Raw genomic sequence first — 18,609 nt, forward strand, 5'->3', positions numbered from 1 at the left:
GGGAGACACATAACATTAAATACCACTTCTCATATGACTCCAGCTACATCATCTACGTTTTGCAGTGCCCGTGCGGCCTGCAATACGTGGGCCACACTATACGTACCTTACGTATACGTGGCCCGCTCAAACATTTTGAACAAGTTCCAGAAACACTGTGTTTCAAGGCATGTTGCGAATTACCACAATCAAGACTTTGGGGGTTTCACAGTAGTTCTAGTTGACCACATTCCCACTTCCCTTCCCAATAGATTCCAAATGCTACACCGTAAAGAGATGTTTTGGATTACTGACTTAACTGACTGGTCCCCACAGGTTTAAATGAGGCACTGGAGGACATTACAGGATAAATGGTCCCGAGGTATGCATGGGATGTGGAGGTATCTGCCAGTGGGACTACCTGCGATCTTTCCCCCCCATCCCATTATCTTTATTCCTCCCCTTTCCCCCTCCCCTATTTTTGTTCATATGTCTAACCATGTAATATTAACAGTTATATATTGAATATTTTTTATATTCTTGTATTATATTTATTTATTATAAATGACCAGTCATATTCACATTATATATATATATATATATATATATATTTTTTTTTTTCTCATTGTATATTATTTGCATTTATATAATATTTATTCACTTATTAATTATTTATTTTCAATATTTTAATTTTTGTATCCATGGTATACTCATTTTATGTATTTATGGTCACTTCTAGGACATGTTGACTTATGGACTGTTTTTTTAGTTTTTTTTTACAGTGTTGCCCCGGTAGAGAGCTAGCATAGCTAGAACGAATATGTTCTCCATCACTGTGGAGGAGGGCATGCGCTTCAGCTTGGCACTCCAGTCAGCCGGTGCACATGCACAGCCCTATCAAGGCCTCTGCAGTGTAACAGGTATATGCTGACACTCGCCCTCTCACTTAGTGGGCAGGTTAGCCATTGCGCACGCACCGACAGATGATGTCCGACGCGTGCGCCGTGAGTATTGAAGGACGCCGATCTTTCCATGCGTTTCCTACACGTGCACCTTGGAGCGCATGCGCGACATTTGAAACGTCCCGGATAGCAGAATTAGCATGTCCCATGTCCACTAACAGTATTTGAGACTGTGCCTTCCACCGGGCAAGCATGTATTCAGCCCGACGGCGAGGGTAAGTACATGATTTGATCTCTTCCCTAATGACATGCATGGAATTTAATGAAGGCATCTGATATTGCTGTTGTTTTAACTGTAATTTTGAACACTCCCAGCATTACTAAAACATCTGGAGGTTCGTCCCCTTACATAAGAAGAATAGAGGCATTTAGTTCTCTGTTCATGAAAGCCCATGCTATTTAAATTAGGTTTACATTTGACCAGATTTCCATGACTTTGTAGACTGGCCAGGTTGATGTGAATCGTGTATTTATGATTTATGTTTTATCTTTTTTGCACTTTGATGTTTATATGAAATTGTTGTGACTATTGAATAGATTTAGTAGGATTTTATGTATGGTTATAAGATATTTGTATCCCCAAAATTTATTAGACATGGGATGCACACACATGTGTTTTAATTGTTACTGTTTTAGAACATTTGCACTTGAGGAAGGGCGAGGTTTATGCCCGCAACGCGAAGTGCGAGTTACCCAATAAAAGTTGTGTTGTTTCACCTATATGGCAAGCGCGGGTCCTTCTTAACCAGTCTTCAATTACAATTCTGTACCTCTTGTCCTCTACCTACATAACACAGAAAAAGATATTTCAACACAAAAGTTGCTTGCTGTTAAGCCAGTTGCACACGACCATGTATTAAAAAGCTGCTCTGAATGAACGGCACGGGCTGTGCATGGGGGATATATGGATCTCACCCCTGTGCCACCTGTCCACTGTCTATGCTTCCGTGGCCCCTTTCATTAAATGAATAGGAGCTGCAGAAGAAGGGCTGCAAAATCAGACAGGAATAGGATTTGCTTTGTAGGTTAACACTGTGGCTCAGTGGTTAGCACTGCAGCCTTGCAGCGCTGGAGTCCTGGTTTCAAATCCCAGGAATAACATCTGCAAGGAGTTTGCATGGATTTCCTCCCATTCTACAAAAACATACTGATAGGGAAAAAATGTACATTACGATCCCAATATGGGGCTCACAATCTACATTAAAAAAAAGGAAAAGGATCTGTTTCATATTATGAAGCCTGGACTGTCGGCCAGTACAAAGGACTGTGTCATTAACGGTCATATATATAGGCCCATAGAAATGAAAGGGAAAAACCCAGATAGCACACTGACCAGTCATACGGTCATCTAAAGGGGACTTGATGATACTATCATCTTTAACAACAATCAGCTACTCAGCATTTGCCAATCATTTTTTTTTATTTGATCATGAGGCCATTTTTACATTGTCAGAATTTGATCAGTATTTTTCATCAACATTCGTAAGCCAAAACACAGAAAAAAAAACTATCACAAGGGGGCGTGGCCTAGATATGGCATCTTGTATCAGCTCCCGAACCCCTGAGCACAGATTGTCTCCCACCGGGTTTTCCTACCTTCCTCCTGTCCACCGTTGGTCATGGTAAAGCGCCTTGGCTGCAGACCTCCGTCCTCCTCCAGGGTGGAAACGCAGTTGGCCTGGTTTTTGGCATCGGCGGCCTGCTCTGTCCCAGGCCCTGATGGCTCCAAGATGGCGCCAGCACGCCGATGACAAACGTCGGGACCAGACCGCAGCGGCAGCTTCTCCTGGCCCTCCTGCCTCCTCTCATGAGACTCGGCCGGCGCCGGTCCCCTAGGACAGCTTGGTACCGCTCGCCCTGCAGACTGCACAGATGCTGGCAAGATGGCGGAGGTACGGGTGTTACGGCACCCCCCCCCCATCCCTCCGCACTGGATCCAGCTCCTCCGACGTCCCTGGACCAGGTAGAGATCTTGCAGGGACTGTCTCCCTCCCCCTCCGGTCACAGATCCCAAGCTGCTGCCGTTGGCCAATCCTGCCCTCCTCATGTTCCCCTGCAGCAACCCTCTACCACTGGTTTGCAGCCCCCTCAGCAGAACCAGTCTGCTCCACAGCTTCTTCCAGAGACCCAGGAGATTGTTACCGGGCCCTCACTGTCTCCTATGCCTCTCACTGCTGCCTCCCCCCTAGTGTCTCCTGTCTGCATGCCTGTTGCTCCTCTAGGGGAGCCTTCCCCTGCACTTTAATGTCAAAGTCAAAGTACCACCTGGGGGGCCCCTGCCACTTCTGCTGCTCTCAAGGCTTCCCACTGTCCGGATCTGGATTATGCCTCTACCCCTGATGTGCTGTGTGCCCAGTTATCTGACTTCTCTGATTCTTCTCTGCTAGGTACCCATTCGCAGCTGCACCGTTCTAAGCGTCCTAAACTGTCGGACATTTGGCAACTTCTCCACGCTTTGCCTACTAAACGGGATTTGTAGGCCTTGGTCCGCAGGTTTGAGGAGTGGCAGGAGCAGATTGTTACGGAATTTAAGACCGAGCTTCATTCCCTGTCTACGCAGGTCGCAGCGCAACAACAGGTGTCGGCTGACTTGGACCATCGTTTGGCTAACTGTGGAGCAGACTCTGGCCTCCCAACCGCAGTCAACCGTCATGTTTTGTTACAAGTTGATGACTAGGAGAACAGGGGGCGCAGGAACAACATCAAATTGAGGGGCATTCCGGACTCTATCCAGGCTGGTGAGCTCCGTGAGGTTGCCACCACTGTTTTTAGTACGGTAATGGACCGTCCGATCAACACGGAGATTAATTTATCGCATTCATCGTGTACTGGGTGTATGCAAGACACCCGCCTTTGGGCCACGAGACGTTCTCTGTAGATGTTCATTTTTTTAAGGAAAAGGAGGACATTTTATGGGCTGCCTGGCGTCATGGTCCGGTTTCCTTCCAGGAGTTCCCGATTCACCTTCTCCCTGAAATCTCCTCAAACCTGTCCTTCAGCTGATTCTAGATGCTGGAGCCACCTACAGATAGGGTAACCCCTTTCACCTCCAAGTCCACCGTAATGGAACAGTGTTCGCTCTTCACTCTCCTGACCAGGCCTCTGCTTTGGCCCACTTCCTGGACCTACCCGATCTTCGTCTTCCAGACTGGCTGGACTACCCTCTCCCATCTGCTGCGAGTGTTGACCACTGCCCCTCCTCTTCTTTGCCGTGGCGGCAGAATCGGGCTGCTAACCCTCTACAGGCCCCTCCTCAGAGTCTCTCTGTAACCGTTACCTTCCTTGCCATCTTCCCATGGCTTTATCCTCGTCCAAGACTCGTTTCCATTGCTGGTCTTTATTAGTGCCTTTGAATGTTTTGATCATGTTTCATGTTTTGTATCATTTGGTTTAATTGTCCTGCCCTGCCTGCGGTGACACTGGGTGCGAGCACACTGTGGCTGGTTGTGTTTGATTCCTATGGTTTATTCTCCACCCTTTGGCTCTGCCTGCCGCAGTCTGCCCCTCCTGAAGTGTTTGGAGGGCTTTGCCTGTTTTGGTGGTCGCTTGGTGTGGTCTGTTTTTTTCAGGCCTGAGCCCCGGTTCTTTGTTTGCCTTTTGCCTTGTCGGCATTTCATGTTGTTGCTTGAGGGTGTAGGTAGCGTTTCATTGTACTCTGCTTCTCCCCCACCTAACTAGGTTTGCAGTTCTTTGGGGGCATCCTGCGGAGTGCCCCCGAGACCTGCGTAAGTGGGTACTTTCCCACTGTTTTTTGTTGTCCAATCCGGACTAGCTCAGATCGGAAGGGCTTTTCCCTTTTGTCTTTCCCTTTGTTGTTCATCTAGTTTCCTGGTGTTTGTCCTTTTCCTCTCCTGGCCCTCTCCCTGCTTTCTTTCACCCCCCCCCCCCCAGCTCCTCCTGCCATCCATGGCCTCCATAGCCTTTGCTCTCATCCACACCTACAGTCGTAATACGCCGGGGTAGCGCCCTCTTTGTCTCAACACCTATGGGGAATATGTGTCGCCTTTATCTTTACCCGCTCAGTCGCCAAGTAGCTTAATGCAGTTATCATGAATACTTCTGGTAGGTTCCTCGTTGTTGCTCTCGCACTCCTTCATCTCTTTCCCGAGGTTCCCGAGTATTGATTGCCAACTGCGCGTGAGGCTTGTGTGGTGGTTTGACCCCATGGATTCTCTCTCCAGGTACCCATAGATACAGAGCCCTGGTTGGTTGTTATGCCCTACGCGATGGTTAGTTGCCTGGCTGGCGCTTGGAGCTGTACCCCAATCCCTCTTCCCTCTCTCTTTTTCTTTCTTCCCTTCTTCCCCCTCCCCCGCTGGTTTTGTATTTCTCCCTGTCTTTGTCCACCTCTGTGGGCTCTTTTTCTGTTTTACGTGTCTGTTCCGTCCATTTGGACGTTCGCATTTTGTGTACATTGCTGTTGTAGGACTGTGTTCCTCGGCCTTGCTGTTTATCTGATATGTTTGACTTACTATAAATAAAGAATTTATTAAAAAAAAAACTATCACAAAACAGCTTTTATTTCTTGTAAGGGAGGGTTCACAAAATCACGGCCACAAACTAGCGCGGCACATACGATCCCCGCTCCCATTGAAATCAATGGGAGCGGGTACGACCCGCAAAGGCTCCCGCGGCGTAGACTTGCCACATTACGCGGCACGTTACACGATGTGAACCCTCCCTAATGCTAAAAATGTACATCCTTCATGAAACTGTTGATTGGCAAAAAACACAATTTTTGTTTTATGTTTCAGAATCCTGTTAAAAACTTCCCATAAATTAAATGATACAATTTTCATGGCCATTTTATACCCATGGAGCATCCACTTTCACAGATCCCACATGGACTTTTCACTGTCATGCAAATAAGGCAGTGTTTTTTGCTATTCTTGCGCAGATTTTGACGCAATTTGCCAAAGCCAGGAGTGAAATCAATTAATAATTTTATTTGAGGCAGTTTAATCAATCTCTACCAATGTACATCTTAAGCCTAAGGGCCCCTTCACATGGCGTAAGCGCTCGGCTCATTCTGAGCTGTACATGCGAGCGCTTCTAAACACTTCACATTCACTTCAATGGGAGCACTCGTAAAGCCGGCTTTACGCGCACTCCCATTGAAGTGAATGGGAAGTGTTTAGAAGCGCTCGCGTGTACGGCTCGGAATGATCCGAGCGCTTAAGCCGTGTGAAGGGGCCCTAAGACCTTATTCACACAGAGCTTTAACATTTGTGCCATCTTCTTGTTTTTGGGGTTTTTTTGTGGGTCATTTTCACAGCTGTATCCAGACACTACTTTGAAGTCTATAGGAAAAATATTGAATGTTAAAGTTTGTATACAAAGTGTTTTTTTTTTTTTTTTTATTAATGTCAAAACATTAAAGAAAGCTACCAAAATGTCCGTAATAAAATACCATTAAAATGCTTGTTATACATAGAACTCTTTTTACAAGCATTTTAAAACAGTTTGTGGGTGAAGAGTCTGAAAATACTGTAAGTTCCAAAATGAAGAAATAGAAGCAATTAAAGGAGTTGTTCAGCTACCAGAAAAATATCTGCAAATACATCCACAGCAATACTAAATCCTCACTGTTTCCTTGTGCAGCCTTTGCTTGGCTTTATTTTACTCACTGCTCCTTGTATCACTGTTATTTACATGCATGCAGTGAATCTGTTGAGAAACTACATTTCCCATGATTCATCTGCCGGATCTCACTCTGTGTTCACTTTTGGCATGGGGGGTTGAACTTGCTGTGATCACTCCTATTGTGTGAACTGATTTATTTGTAAATGGCTGTGGGATATGCTGCCGATAAATAAATAAAATACATTATTATTCTAGTAAAAAATCCTTGTCTTTTAAATTTATGAGTATATTGCAAAACAAATCACAACACATATGAACTGCTGTAAAAAAATCACATAAAAACGATATACTCTATCTACACCTAAAAGCGGAGAGCAGATGGGTTTAGCATAGTATTATATATATGTACTATGTACCATAGTATATATATATATATGTACCTTCAAATTCCGAAATAATGAAGTGGCGCTGATCATTAATTATTCTATACAATTTACTAAGCTGTGATGATCTGTTTCTTTTATGGAGGGTTCCTTGGTTTTGATTTCAGTCTCATTTGATATGTCCTATACTGCCTCCCATAGTTTATCACATTCAGCTTCAGAACACACACTGGGACATAAGCCTTTGTGTTATTTTTTTACTTTTTTATCTTGATACCTGAGGTACATTTGCAGACACCTGGATCGCATCTATTAGCTTTCCTGGATTTTGAAGTATTTTGATACAAGATGAAATATTCAGCATGTAATGTTTATGAAACATTTAGTTTCTGTAATATAAATGGACTTTCCAGGAAGGAGCCCACTAACAAATTCGAAATATCTTATTTTTTTTTCTTAAGGTCAGTTAGACATTCATTAGAGGTTTTCTCCAGTGCATGTTAATGGCATATCAGATATGCTCCTATTTTCTGATCAATGGAAGGCTGCCCACTGAGATGCCCAACAATGTTTACTAAATGACTGAAACAAATTGGCGGTGAAACATATCACAGGAGTCTCTTCGCTTTTTCTGAAAGAGCTTCACTTCTGACCTAGCACTGCATTAGATTTGCTACAATGTCCCTGAGTTTTAGGTATTGTTATGGTCCACCATTTAGATCCCCACCAGTCACACAATGGTGACATATTATTGATATATCAACAACTTGTATTGTAAAAGAAAACTAAGCTATAGTATCAGCTGAGGATATCGTGCATTAGGATTCTTTTTTTTTTTTTTAAATGTAGATTGTGAGCCCCACATAGAGTTCACAATGTACATTTTTCCCTATGTCTTTGGAATATGGGATGGAAATCCATGCAAACACGGGGAGAACATACAAACTCCTTGCAGATGTTTTTTTGCCCTTGGTGGGATTTGAACACCAGGACTCCAGCGCTGCAAGGCTACAGTGCTAACCACTGAGCCACCATGTGGCCCCTTTGCAGATGGTTTTATGCCCTTGGTGGGATTTGAACACCAGGACTCCAGTGCTGCAAGGCTGCAGTGCTAACCACTGAGCCACTGTGTGGCCCCCGTGCATTAGGATTCTTCCCACATTTCATGTTCTATCCTTTTCCACTTCCCCTCTCCTAGTCTTCATTTAGTGTTGTCATCTATTTGGTATAGCTTTTTTAATTCCTTACCTACATATAAAGTTGGTTACATAGCTTTATCCCAGTTATATGAATGTATATGTATTGATCCATTATATAATGATATTATGATCCTGTTCCATTAATGTGTTTTATTACACTAAAAGTAATTGAAGCTGGAAGTCTACATGAAGAATCTGATAAGAAATGAAAGACAGTTGCTTGGTTTCCTTTCCTTCCCCTATGTTTGTATGCCAGTAGATAAAATAAAACCTAGAACCAGTGAGATTACTATGCCTGGCCAAACAAAGTGGGTTACTTTAAGTTACTACACATTATTTTTACTTTTTGCTTACGCTGTACACAGCCATAGATGTATTGTATCTCAATGCTGCTTCAGTTTTTACAGTTTCTCTAAAAGTATCCTTTGGATTGTTAGATATTTAAGCTATTTCTACAAAAAAAAAAAAAAAAGACTCCAGTCAACTCATAATGATTACTATGTATGACGTCTTCTAATCTTAGAGCATGCATGGCCTTATAATATATCATCATTATGAAAGCAAACACAAGCAAAATAGCATAAACTGATATATACACTATTAGAGGCATGTTCACACTATGTTGCCAAATCTGTTCTGTTCTGTTGCAGGAAATAAAGATGTACCTGTCTAATGACGGACAACAATGGAACCCACGGGACCCCATTGATTGGGGTTGATTGGGTTTCCATTTTTTTCTCCATGAAGTTGCCAGTTGACCATAACATCTAACTACTGGGTTGTTCTGGACCATGGACAGTGCATGATCACATGGTAAAATCTAGTCATATTTTTATCCCATAAACCATTATTATAATGCCAATAGATATCATATTAAAAAATATAACACTTTTACACAATTTAAACAAATGTAAAAACCTGCTCCACGCATTTCCAGAGCTCTGTACAGAAGCAATTTCTATTTGTCTACAGCAGCCAGCCACATGAAAGAGATTATTTGATTAGAAGCTTCTTTGGTTCTTTACCTTTCTTTCTCAACAGAGCAAGAGGCTATCAATTACCTTTTCCAGAATAGAGAGAACAAAAACAATGCAATGTAATGTCTGGGATTTGTAGGCTGTTAATGTATTGGACTCAAACTCAATGGTAACATCTGATGAATACTTCACAGTTCAGTCAACAAGTGTCACAGTTCTGTCTGAGATCATTTCTACTAAAAGGAAGCTATGTTTACGTCACAGAAAAATGAAAACCTTCCACCTGAAAATATGATATTATAGTAGATTAGTCATTTCTGCTCTACTATTCATCTAACGCTTCATCTGTACTGGTAATAATGTTCTCCGGCACAATTATACCTGTATATATTCTATTGCAGCTAAGGCAGGCAAAGATAATTATTACATTATTAATCCTGGTTACGTGCTACATAAATTGCTTCTTTGTCTGGAACAAACATATCTATGCATGGTAGATAAGGTGAGACAATATTGTCACATGCTGTCTGTGTTCTCCTTATCGTTCTCGCCTCTCTTGTTACATTCTGCATTCTATCACATTCGGTAACCTGGCATAAAGCACAAGCCTGGCAATGATCAACCTGTTGTATCTACTTGTCTATCACTCATTCCAATAATGCATAAGACATTGACGCCATGTCTCTGTAAAGATGAAAATGACAGAAATAAAGCCTGGGATCCCCACACACCCTCTTTAATTACCAACCAGTATTGATAATGAAGCTTCCAGCTCTGCTAATACACGTGGGTCTTGCAGTGGGTGTGATCAATGGGAATATAGAAATTAAACTTCTATTTTCTCCTGGTTGTATCAATGAGGGCTTAGTAGAAAGGGAAAGTTTCTGAGGTCATCCTTCCTCACCATCACAAGATGAGATCCTTATCACAGTGAAGAGATAAGAAGACTGTAATATCCTCTCAAGCCGCAGCTGGAAATGCCACCTTATCAATGAGTGTGGGCAACCCCCAGAACCCTTGTGCCATTATCTTGTCTTGTAGAATGGTCAGCAGAGTCATATCACTGTCACCATCACCATCATCTCCAGGTCAGTCAGGGAAGCTGCTCTGATCACTGCATCCCTGGCTCTGCTTGCAGTAGCCCATGATTTATGGTGTCTTTCCTGGGATGAGGCTAGAGCTCTGTGTTCCTTAGATTCAGATGTTGGCTTTCTGGATGACTGGAAGAATCAGTGACCCGAGATGTAAAGTCCAGTAAGTGACTAAAAGAGCAGGAGGTTGTGGCTGGCACTGCCAGACAAGCTGTTAACAGCTCTGCTGCCAACTCATTTCATCCTGCAGGAGAAAAAATTGTGTAGCTGGGATCTTCCTTGTAGAATAAAGCTACCTCCTGTATCTGCTGGAACATGCACTAGGAAGAATACAAGTGTCTTCAGTATAGTCCTTTAAGACATCTGACAGAATGAATTACAACTGAGAAATGCAGGCAAGGAAAGTGTTTTGCATGTCATTGAAATGCATGAGCACAAGTGAATGTATGCAGGGTGCAGCACATAAGATCTATCTGTCTCTATTGAACTCTTGTGAATGTGGAGCCCCGGCTGGGGAAGAATCAGGAGGAGGGAGGTGGGAGGTGCTGCCAGGGGATTCTCTCTGCCTGTGCATACAATAAGTCAGGAGACATCTTCTCTTAATAGGGATTTCAAAGCCTTTTCCAATCTCAAATTGTCTGATTTCACCGGCTGGAAGCTTAGAGGCCAGGAGGGGAGGCTGCTGTTAATCTGCTGCTGCTGTTGCTGCTGCTGCTGCTGCTGTATACACTGAGCCAGGTCACTACTCCACCTGCATGCAGGCTTTTCTGATTATTTCTCTATTCAGGCAGTGTTACCGCCTTGTCACCGAGTGCACGTCACACTCCATTCACAAATGCATCCATATCAACTAGGAGTTGTACACTTTCATCAACCTGTCGTGTCCTAGTGCTTCGGCATTATTATTTATATGTAATATTGTGTTTTTATCATATTTTCAAAGATCTAGTAAATGAGAGAAAGTATAAAAATATTGTATCTAAATATTTCACCATGTAACCTAAATATAAGAAGAGATTCTTAGAATGTCTTTGTATAATAAGCAGGTGTGTAAAACCCATTATATACAAAGTAAAAACAAAACATATATTACGCTCACTGGTAGGTAAAGAACAGACGTAGCAACATACAGAAAAATTCAGTAGAGAAAGGTCTCCAGGACTGGCAGACAAAGGACAAATATCCAAACAAGGATCCAAGATAAAACTTAATTATAAATCCACTATTAAAACAAAGGATGGTGGTCTCTAAACTACTGACAGGTTTCGAGCTGCGTTAGCTCTTATTCATAGTGTGATTGGAGAAAACACACAATACAAATATATAGGGCTCACCAACCAATCAATAAAACCATAACACACAAAACTGATGTCATTAATTAGGACACAATTATGCACTCATTATGCGTCTACATCCAGCTCCCACACAGCTGTACGGAGCCACTTAAGGCATGTGTACTATATAGTAATACAGACACAGGCATAGCTAGCAAAGACAGGGCCCCATAGCAAACTTTTAACTTGGGTCCCACACAATTTAGTACCCCTTTCCTGGCCCCCACATGGTATCACGCTCCATTTACACATGCTATAATGTTGCAACGTGGCCTTCACACAGTACAACCTCTAATTGTGACCCCTCCACACAGTATAATGTCTCAGAGTGGCCCCTTTACACAGTATGATGTCCCATAATGGCCCTTCTACAAAGTATTACGTCCCACAGTGGCCCTTCACACAGTATGATGTCTCATAGTGGCCCCTCCACACAATATAATGTCCCATAATAGCCATTCTACATAGTATAATATCACATATGGGCCCTCCACACAATATAATGTCACATAGTGGTCACTTCACACAGTATAATATTCCATAGTGGCCCCTCCACACAGAGTAATGCCCCATATTAGCCCCTTCACATATGGCTTATCACATATGGCTCCTCCACACATTATAATGTCACATAACTAATCGCTCACATTTCCCATCTCTTCCTTGGACCCCGCCATGACCACTTCTTCCAGCTGTGACTTGTCTCTGTAAAGTTTGCAACACAGACATCTTTGACTCCTCACTTCTCCAGGCACCTGACCCACATTTTCCTCACCTACGCAAAGCCCTTTAAATAATGTCCCTTATTAATAATATCTCCCATGTATTAATAATGCCCCTAATAGCCCATATATAAATACTCCCTTGTATTAATAATGCCCCTAATAGCCCTTATATAAATACCCCCTTGTATTAATAATGCCCCTAATAGCCCTTATATAAATAACTCCTCGTATTAAAAATGCGCCTAATAGCCTTTATATAAATAATGCCCCCTTATATTAATAATGACCCTAATAGCCCTTATATAAATCCCCCTTGTATTAATAATGCCCCTAATAGCCCCATGTATAAATAACACCTGTTAATTTATAAAGTGCTCCCTCCTAACAACCCCTTAAAATACCCACAACTCACTTAAAAAAATAAATAAAAGTTATACTCACCTACCTGGTAACCCTCGATGCAGCCAGTGTTTCCTCTTTGTCACCTAGCGCACAGGACGTCTGCGGCTCAGTGTAGGAGACGCGTGACATCATAGCATCGCTCTGACACAGAGAAGCAGACATATTGTGTCTCTGTTCTCGGTGTCTTGTAAACCGTAGTTGCTTGCGGTTTACAAGACAGTCACAGATTTCGTATTAATGATCTAGTTAATGGTGAAGCTTAAATTAATGGCCTGGGGCAGCCTAGGAGTAGGAGGTAAGCCTAGGCTGCGTACGTCCCATCAAGTAAAGTTATATGCAGAGCGATGTACCTGATAGGACGCACACAGACCAGCGCCCCTCCATGCCGCCTCTCGTGAGTGATAGTGCCGCTTGAGGCGATTGCCTCACTTCGCCTCATTAGAGGTGCGCCCTTCCCTGCACACAGTAAAATGTTCCACAGTGGCCCCTCCACACAGTTTAATGTCCCATAGTGGTGCCTACAGTATTTGACACTAGACATCACTAAAGAGGTCGTGAAGACAGTAGGGAATCCTGCTGGAGCCCAAGAGAGATAAGTAACACTGTTTTTTTTTTTTGTTTTTCACCTCCCCTGGGCCTTGGAGCATTATAATAGCAGTTTCCATTCAGACGTATTTGGTTCAAATGGAACAGCCAGATGAATTGTGTGTGGTTCTTGCTGCGGGCCCGTGGTCTTACTTATCTATTCCCCCCCCCCCCCCCTGTCCACTTCCCCTTCTGACTCCAGCAGGTAATGGCCTATTAAAATAAAAAAAAAGCAGCAATGGCCCATCATCCCCAATATGGCTGCTACTGCGGTAGTTACACCACTGAGCACAGGGCCAGAAGCAGATAGCACTGGTCCTTCTATAGTGATGAAATGTTGAAAAACAGTGATTTGCCCACTATATCATTTATTATTATTATTATTGTTATTATTATTATTATTATTATTATTATTATTATTTTTCCTACAACGGCCAATAGTTTTAGAAATTGAGCATTTTGATTATTTTCATTTGTTTATTCTTATATATGATCTAGAGCAGGGGTCAGCATCCTCCAGCACTTCAAGCACAGGGCTTTCTCAGCCAGGAGATGAGATACTAAGTGGGAAAGGGGGGACTTTATTTTGGGCCATGAGCTTATTTATTTCTCTTACATGTTCCAGCCCTTTAAAGTCCTTGTCAGTTGTGAGCGCACATAGAGCTCATAATCAGTATATCATTGCAGTATGGGCGGAAACCCACACAAACACGGGGAGGACATACAAACTCCTCGCAAATGTTGTTGTTGATTGGATTCAAAACTAGGACTCCAGCACAGCACTAAGTGAGCCCCCATGCTGCCCACACAGTGCTAACTAGCCTGCTCAGAGGGCAGTAATTGGTTCTATACCTTGAAATAAGTGTAAAAGTATAATATGGCAGCAGAACATGCTGAAGTGAGCATTCGTTCATTTCAACAAGGCTGGAAAGGTTTGTATGAATATATTCAACATAAAGATCAGGTTACTCTCTTCTGTTCATACAAAAGCCAATCATATCACCAGCGAAGGATCACACTGAAATAGAAGTTTAATCAGCTAATGAATTGCTTCCTGAATGGATTGTGTTGTATGACTTTCATGTAGAGGTCGACATCCTTACAATTATTGCATGGCATGTGGAGTTCTTTGTCTTTTATTTTTTTCTAAATCAGCAAACCATACACAAAAGGTTGCTGACCCCTGATCTAGGGAAAGACGAAATAATCTGAATTTTTTAATTTATTTTTATTTTGGAGTTTTATTTTATTTTAGACCCCTAGGGTGATTGAACCCCAGGGGATCTGATTGGCCATAAACTGTACTGTCTCTTGTAGAACTGTGAAGATGACAGGCTTGCGAGCCTTCAGTAGGGTTCCTGCTGTCATAGTAACTGATCAATGCCTCTGAATCATTCAGAAGAGGACGTTGATATTGGCATTAAAATGGCGCCCATGTACTGACACTGTTTAGATGCCTTGGTTCCAATTAAGCAGGAATCTAAAAAGTTACATGCCCTCAATCAGATTTAGTGGATTGCTGCCATGTCTCTGCTGTGTTAAACAAGCAATTGTGGTTCTTGCTCAGCTAATGTTTGGGCACCGAGTTTAAAGTCCCAATATCTATGAGTGTTGAGTGGATGTCAGGAAGATTTGGCTTATTATCATGACAAGATGACCCATAAACGAGACATCAAAACTGTCCTGAAGCGACTAACAGACTTTTGCTTCACGCTCTATTCCTCATACTGAGGAGATGCCATCTTAGTCCTGCTTGGCATCTTCATCTCCACATGGACCTGACTAAAGATCCCTATGTGATGGGCCCGAGCCCCCAGCCAGGGTCCTCAATTAACAACTCCCTTGGACAACAAAGGCATTCATCACCTCCAGAACCTGGGTTCTCAATTCTAATCCTGGTAAGGCCTACACCAGCTTCCACTTCTCCCAACATGCAACATGGCATAAGCAGACAATACTCTGCAGGGACACTCTCCATCCTCGAAAAAGAGAAGGCCATGCATGGACTCTCAAAACTCAGCAGATAATGGCACTGACTCTATTACAGTCACTGAAGCAGATCCCTTTACAGACTACTCCTCTTCCGAACAGGAAGACTCAGAAACTTTCATAAAAGGTATGATGGCAGTGTTACAAAACTCTTATGCCTTTGACCTAAGTGTTACAGTTATCTAGGTTGGGGTGTCAAGTTAACCACATTGAGCACAAAATGTGTGAACTTACCAGTTTACACAATGCCCTCATAGACACTCATTATAAACTGGAGGAGGAGGAGGAGATGGACATATTTAAGGCAAAAATGGCAGACTTGGAAGATAGAAGCAGGGGGAACAGGGTTTAAATACAAGGCTGTCAGGATACGGAGTCGCCGCAGTCTCCTTGCTGCGTGGCGTCTCCCTGGGAGACGTGTTAGGAGTTCTTTTGGGTGTGCTTAGGTCATTAAGGGTTAATCTTTTCCTTGCCTTCAGTCTCCATGCCGTTAGCCATCAGATGTGTTTCTCTGCTGCTATTTAAACCCCACCCAGGCATGGATCCTTGCCAGCCATTCACTTTGTGTTTCCTGGTTCCCCTGCTCAGTCTGATTCCCTCTCTGTTTGTATTCGGTCTGTTCCTTGGTTTGTATCCCGGCTTGTATTTTTGACTATCCCTTGTCTTTTGATTCGGTACCTTTATTATTATCTCCTGGCTCGACCTCTTGCTCGTCTGACCTCGCCTTCTCTTCTGTGTTTTCTCTTCTGCTGGGACTTGTGGTCCTCTCTGGTTCCATGCTGTTTAGTCTTTTGTTTTGCATTGCAGTTACACTGTGCTTTCTGTTTAGGTGTGACCCCCGTGACTCCAGTCCCTAGCACTTTCAGGGCCTCCTCTTCCCTTATCCTAGCCGCCGGGATAGAAGCGTAAGGAGTCGTGGTAGGCACACTTCAATTAGGAAGTGCATTGGTCTGCCTCATCTCAGATACTACAGCATAGTCATAGCCGCAGGGCCTACGACCCCTTTTGTCATTAGTTGCACAGTGTTGCTTTCCCAGCTGTGTCACTTTGCACTGCCTGACCCTGACTCCAATCCTTACAAAGGCATTCCAGAATCCATAACCTTTGGAGACTTAGCTTCCTACTTAGAGAATATTATAAGATTGGTGGTGCCTACTGATTCAGATCATGATATAGTCATCGACAGAATCCATAGGCTGCCAAAACCTAATATGGTGCCTAACGACATTATAGCTTTGATACATTTTTTTTCATGTGAAGGAGGACCTGATGCAATCTGCCTGGAAGCTGGGTATGCTACCTAACCACTATGAGGAGATTAACCTGTTCGCCGATATTTCTCTATCCAGAAACACAGACAATTTGTCACAATTACAACAGGGCTACAATCCTCCAACGTGGTGTATACATCTATAAATCGGTCTTCCACACCAGGTTGCTTATGTGAGGGGACAAATATCTGTGTAAAGAGATCTTGTCTTTTTGGCCTACTTCTTGTTTGCGTATATTACATATTGTTCTCACAGATGTCTCACGCAGATACAATGAGAGACTTACAATTGTGCTTTCTTATAATATTTAGGAAAAAGGTTGGAATGTTTCTGAGTTTCTCATAACTATTACTCAGCTTCTCATGTCCCGTAACGAGACACAGAATGTCCATTAGATATGAGAATAGTCTAAATTACTGTAGTTCTAAGTATCAAGGACATGCCGTCCATATTGGAGCACTATGCTAGCATGATTAGAGCTAAAATGGATGATAACCATGTGTTAACTCATGAATGATTTATGCACGTATTTATCATTTGTAAATGCCCATTTTGTACTCTGACCAATGATAATTCATATTTCTTTGTGCTGTAGTTTGGTATGCCTAAATTAGCATACAGCCATTATTCCTCTATAAGAGCTAAGTAACATGTAATAAACTTTAGAGTACTTAGATATACATCTGGCTATGTGTCACTTTGTGTTCTCCCCGTACGGGCAATCATTTTGTTTTTAATTTGGAACCAACAACATGTGCCCCCAGGGGTGTTCCCCCAACAGTTATGCAAATAAATGGTCTGTTTCACATACTCCAAGACACCGCTGATGCCCATAAGCTACTACTTGAATGGGGTACCCCCTTACTGGATAGGGGATCTCCGAAAGGCAAGACTCAACAACCCCTATTAGACCTAGGATGGCATATTGCCTAGAGACACTGTTGAGCCTGTAGAGATCCCAATACTATAGAGGCTTGTGGTAAAGGTAGAATGATTCATCCTATTGCTTTGCAGGCAATTGCACTACCCACTAGGACTACTTACACTCTGAGTTGTGAGTTACTGTTGGTCTCTTGAGACTGACACAGTTGTTCATGGTTGATGTATTTGCTTTACTCCCCCTCTTTATTATGTACAATGTATACATCTATACCCATGCCCATCAGGTCTATAACACTACAATGCCTCGACCTACTTGCCAGCTCTCCTACATCGGGCCGTGCGCTCAGCTCAACTCTCGAGTAGTTGAGTTGAGTGTGCAGTATCAGATACTATTCCTCCTGTAACACACATCTCATGTGTAGCAGAGCTCATCACACACTCAGCTCTACTACATCTCTACAACAGAGTGTAGAGATGTAGCAGAGCTGAGTGTGTGCTGAGCTCTGTTACATCAGAGATGTGTGTGACAGGAGGAGTAGCTGGAGGGATGGTTGGCAGTAGTGCAGAGCTGTGTGTGTGACAGGAGGAGTAGTTGAAGGGATGGTTGGGTGTAGCAGAGCTGAGCTCTGCTTCATCTCCAGTGTCCGGAGTAGCCAAGCTAACTGCACGGCTAGCTCTGCTTCATCTCGCCATAGGAATGCATTGACCAGCGTTGATTGGCCAGTGTACAGCATTCGGCCAATCAACGCTGGTTCTGCCGGAGGAGGCGGAGTTTAAAATCGGACCAGAATGGAAACTGCTGTGGACCGATTTTAGACTCTGCCTCCTCAGGCAAAACCAGCGTTGATTGGCCGAATGCAGTACACTGGCCAATCAATGCCGGTCAATGTATTCCTATGGGAAAAAGTCAGCTCCGGCATATCGCAAGCTGACAGGGATCCTGACATAATAAAGGTACTTGATACCCCCAGACATGCTTTCCCTGCTGTCCCAGTTGCATTCCAGGGTGTTGGCATCATTTCCTGGGGTGTGATAGTGGACTTGGTGACTCTCCTGAGACGAATGGTAGGATCCCCTGTAGCGAAGCATTTTCTCACATATACTATAATGGGGTTCGATACTTGTTCGACTAGTCGAATATTGAGCGGCTATTCAAAACGAATATCGAATATTGAACTTTTTACTGTTCGCTCATCTCTAGAGCTGATACAACGTCTGTATAATTTTGAGTTTGGGGCTTGGGAACT

General features: G+C 43.1%; 1 protein-coding gene across 3 annotated transcripts in view; it reads right to left on the reverse strand.

Moving 5' to 3' along the window:
• Positions 1–10,839, reverse strand: part of VWC2 (von Willebrand factor C domain containing 2) — a 414,069-nt gene extending 403,230 nt beyond the window's left edge. The window contains exon 1 of one of the 3 annotated variants that reach the window (XM_075271156.1): positions 10,160–10,839. The gene's annotated coding sequence lies outside the window, so the exon portion shown is untranslated. Of the gene's footprint in view, positions 1–9,831 lie in introns of all 3 variants that reach the window. The other 2 variants (XM_075271154.1, XM_075271155.1) reach the window with 2 other exon arrangements.
• Positions 10,840–18,609: the final 7,770 nt, after the last annotated feature.

The sequence above is a fragment of the Leptodactylus fuscus genome, chromosome 4, assembly GCF_031893055.1.
Source record: "Leptodactylus fuscus isolate aLepFus1 chromosome 4, aLepFus1.hap2, whole genome shotgun sequence".
Lineage (NCBI taxonomy): Eukaryota > Metazoa > Chordata > Amphibia > Anura > Leptodactylidae > Leptodactylus > Leptodactylus fuscus.